The sequence below is a fragment of the Myodes glareolus genome, chromosome 14 (assembly GCF_982192425.1).
Source record: "Myodes glareolus chromosome 14, mMyoGla1.1, whole genome shotgun sequence".
Taxonomy (NCBI): Eukaryota; Metazoa; Chordata; class Mammalia; order Rodentia; family Cricetidae; genus Myodes; species Myodes glareolus.
The window spans coordinates 65,909,299-65,914,456 of NC_142039.1; positions in this window are offsets into that span (position 1 = coordinate 65,909,299).

The following is a 5,158-nucleotide window of genomic DNA, read 5'->3' on the forward strand; positions in this document are numbered from 1 at the left end:
AAAAGAAGGAATTTCAATGCAAATTTTAAAATATTTTGGGATAAAGAAAAATAAGAACATGACTTATAAAATAGTGTTGAGTTAAAAAATATGTATTTGAGCTTTCTCTTTAAGAGGCTAGGAAAAAGGCAAAGTCAAGATGAATTACTCAGAAGAAAAGAAATTTAAAGATTAAACCAAAAATTCAATTAAATTAAAAAAAATAGAAAATCACCTACACCATAAACTGACACATTGGAAAGGTCAAAGAACCCTGTCCATATTAAGTTACAGAAACAGAAAAGGTAAATTGTTAATAGCAGAAAAAGAAGCATTAATAAAGAGCTGGTGAACATTAAAAATAATACAGAAATAAAAGTAATAATAAACAAACATTTAATATAATATGGAGGAGAGGCACAAAAACTATATGCAATCTGAAAATCTATTACAGATGAAATGCACCAACTACTTGAAAGAAATAACCTTCATAGGCACAGGTGATTTCATTATTGGACAATAAATCAAGGGTTAAAAGCCATCAAAGCAGGAAGAACACAGCTCAGGTGACTCAATGATGACTTCTTCCAAGCAATTTAAGCAAGAGATTATCCCATTTCTCTGCAATTTCCTTCTGAAGATGCTTGTAGAAGGAGCATGTTCTAACTCATCATATCAGACCCACTATACCTTACCAGAAAAGCCAGGCGAGAAAAATACCACAGGCCAGCACCTCTGCTGAGCAGAAGCAAAGGTCCTCAACAATGAAAGCATTATCAAATTAAATCTGAAACCTCATGAAATCGTTACGCAACAGGACCTAGAGTAGAAGGAATTACATAACATACTCAAGTTCATTGCTACGTGAAACAGACAGTGGCAATGGAAGGGAGCACACTATGTGAATACCACTAGATGAGATTTTTGTAAAAGGCAAAATAACGGAAATAATAAAAACGATCAGTGCTTGCCAGTAGAAAGGTCAGTAGGAAGAGAAGAGGTGATTGTAGAGCAGCCAAATCACTCTGTGCTACTCTATAAGTAGATATACATACTATACATATGTGTCCAAACCTGTAAACTAAACAGTACCAAGAGTGAACCTTGATGCAAAACACAGACTTCAGATGTATTTCTCTGGCAAGAAATGCTGACGCCAAGGGAGGGAAGGTATAGGAAAGCTTGGAACTTTCTGGTCACATTTCCCTGAATCCAGAAGTGATCTAAAATCTAAAGCCTGTAAAAACTCATGGCCACTCAAGTGAGTGGTCAGCTCTAGTGATTAAGCTAAATCTTTTTTCAAATGTATAGGTAAAGAAAAATGTACATCTTCGGATATTTGAATGAGATTTCTCTTTTACATTGCAATTAACAGAATTAATTTCCTTCTTATGTCTGTAGTACTTTAAGAAACCCAAAGTAAAAGAGTTGCAATCAGAAGTGTTTCTGATTTATTCTGGTTCAGAAAGGAAAGTATGGGAAAGGTTTCAGTTTGGTTTTGTTTTTCTCTTAAAAGAAATTTCTCCTAGCAAATACATTTTGTCCGTAAACATTTTGATGAGTCCAGTGGAAACACACCAAAAATAGCCTTTCAAAAAAACACAGTGTGCAATGGAAAAGGACTAGAAAACACATCTTGCTTTTCCTTATCACAAAATGTTTGAAAATGAATCTGAGACTTTGCCAGACGTATTGCCGAGCAATATGATTCGCATCTCCAGTCTCGGGCTCCTTTGTTTTATGCCAGAATTTTGGAAAGAACACGAGGCTCACTGGCACAGGGAGCACAAGGCTGTCATTACCCCTCAGGGTCACCAGCTCACTCATGACAAACATGTGATCAATACTTTAGTTCCTTATTTTAATTTTTCCAGACATACATACAACTAGATGGTCTGATATATTCTAAGTACATATTTCCTGGCCTCTGAAGATATCAAAACATATAACTTTTCCTTGTCTATGCCACCATATTACCATCACTGCTACTATTTCAAAACAAACCACAGACTGTATATTAAAATAGATAGTTGTTTATAGTTATTATATAAACATTTTATTATTCATTGCTGGAGGCTAAGTACTGTTTTAATGTAATCAAATTCTATTAAACCGTGTAAAATTTAATAATAATTCCTTAGTGTTATAAAATATCCTGTTAATGTTCATATTTCTTAACTCTTGTTTTTTTACTATGTTTACCAGAGACATGTATTTGTTATAATAAGCTGATACATACCCTCAGACTTACGTTTATTTAAGATTCTACCTAAATATTTTCCTGTTGCAATATTTTGGTGAGAAACTCAGTGGTTTGCAGGATTTCTCACAGTTTCCTTGGGGTTTTCCAGTGTATCATGATGAAGTTTTAATATAGATACTTAATCAGATTCAGGATCAAAAGTCCTAACATTTTCTGAGCGGTGTTGTGTGGTCCAGAAAGAGAAAAGCAATGATGGACTGTCTGTCTGCCTGTCATGTTGACAGCTGCAAATTACCTATCACCAAGATCCATTAGTCTATGATGGTATTCTAAGCCTGACATTCATTTTGATTTATTAACTAAAATATTTCAATACAAAGAAGCTTCCCTTTCTCAACTCTTTTTTTAAGAATAAGCTAAATATTTATTACTTAAAGAAGAGGGAGACATTTATTACTTAAAGAAGAGGGAGACAGAGAGACATGGAGAGAAACATAGGGAGAGACAGAGACACGTGTGCACACGCCAAGAGAAGGGGGACAGAAGAGCCCCTTTCTCAACTCTTGATGGCTCTGAGATTCAGCATGGCAGGGTAAATGGCTAGAGTTTTATTTCCTTTGCTTATTTTTCAGATGTCAACATTTTGAGTCAGTTCCTTACATCCTCCACAGGTTAAAGAAACGGCTCTTTTTCTCATCATAGACTCATGAATTTCAATGCAATGCATTCACTGCATTGCTTTAAAATGGACATCTCTATAGAAAGTCAGAGTGTCCCTTCCTTAGGCAGCGGAAGCCCTTTCAAGCTGACTCCAAAGCCTTGGAGCAAGTCCGGCTCATCTTTGCTTTCTTGCTTTCTGTTTGGTAAGATACCTTGGGCTCATTTTATGTGTTACGCAATAAAAACCTAGAATCAGTTATTTCGCTACAGATCCTCAGTTTCTTTTATTATTAAAGGAAATGATTGAAAGTTCACAGCAATGTCAGATATATTCACCAGTAAGAATCATTATGTCTAGGTCCTTCAGCACCAAATATCAGACTATTTTTCAACAAGTGTGCCTTTAATTTTAATATAATATCATATTTTCATTACATAGCAACACCAGTATATAATTTCTATCACTCACTCAATTTCCCCCAATGCCAACATACCACACAACTGTAGTAAAATAATGGAAAAGGAGAAACTCATACTGCAACGTGGACGTTAAGTTAGCTATAGATCTGTTAGAATTCTTCAGTCTTCCCAGTAAAGCCTTTGTTCTAGTTCAAACTGTGAGAACCTCAAGTTACACTTAATGGTTTAATTTCTTAATTCTCCTCCAACCTGTATGTGACAGTCATTCAGTACATTTTAAATATTATTCCCTTTCAGCGATTTTTATGATCTTTGACACTTTTGAAGAGTACTGATGAGACATCATATAGACTTTCTCTTAACTGCGATATTTTATTTTCTCATGATTAAGTAGAGGGGGGAAGAAGAGGGAGGAAGAGAGAGCGAGGAAGGGAGGGAGAGAGAAAGGGAGGGAAGGAGAGAGGAAACATACATCCTTGCCTTCATAAGAAACGCGGTTGCAATGGCCACTCCCATTTGGTATAACACAGCATGATGTCCATGATTTCAATTTGTTCTTCTTGAGGACATCAGCTTTACCCACCCAGTGACACCTTCCAGGCTTACCGCTATAATTGAATGTTTCTTCCTTTGTAACTAATACGATTTTAAAAGTAGACACTTAAAAATTATTCAATTATCCTTTCCCTTATTCTACTCTTTCTCTTGCTAATTTTAACATTATTGAGGGTTGCGTTATTGTGACATTTGCCTGGCGATGACTTTCTATTTCTATTATCCTTTCTCGAATTTTTAATTAGAGTTCTATAGTAAGAAAATAGCATCTCTTCTCCATCATTGACTTGTTTACTAAACTATATGGGTGGAGATTCATGGATATTTATTAACTCCTTGGGTCAAAGCTATTTTTTATATTATTTATTTTCTATCTTGAATAATTTCAGATATATGAACTAGGAAAATAAGAATAACAGTTGAGTCCTAGATAACTAAGGAATTATTAATAAAATATAAATGTAGCATAATTTGGATATGAGTTTAGAGTCAGTACTTAAAATCACTGGGACTTGTGAATGTCTAGGTTCTTTCAACCTGCTTTAAATTTCCTGCCTGTTCCCATGTTTTGTGGGATCACAAGGTATTCCAGGATTATGTTGTATTATCCCTGTTCGGCATCTAAATGTATTATTATATGCCATGCACTAAGGTAAAATTTGTACAGAGTCCATTTTATTTCTATTATAATTAGCCTATACTTTACCCTACATGCTTTACTGAGTCAACTTTTTAAATGAAGAAACTACACTAAACACAGTGAATTAAATGAATTGTCCAAGTTATCACAACTTTTGAGAGCAAGAGTTACATTTTTAGCTGTGCAGATTTCATACTCTAAAAGGCTAGGGAGGTTGCTCAGCATGCCAAGTGCTTGCCACACAAGCCTAGCAGCCTGAACTAGGATCCCCAGAATTCATGGATAACACCCGAGGAAGAAGTGTCCCGAAGGAAAGATGAAAGTTGAGTCACGAGAGTCACCAGACAGCGGACCACCTAGCCATGAGTACACGTCAGTAAAAAAGAGTAAAGGATGTCCCCGTCTCAATTAAGGTGAAGGATAAAACCAATACTTGAGGTTGCCCTCTGATGCACCACATATGCTTGGGGGCACAGTCTGCCCTTTTCATTCTGTTTTTGTCATCAATGTCGTGAATTGACTCCAGGGTTTTTCTCATGCTAGGCCAGTCCTTGACCATCAAAGCCACGTCCTCCCAGCATTCTCCAATATTGATGTTCCTCTATGCAAATTATCACCTTTCTCCTTTCTTTCTCCTTCTTTCCCCTTCTCTCCCTCTCATGCTCTATCTCGCTCTCTCTCGCCCCCTCTTTCTGCATCGT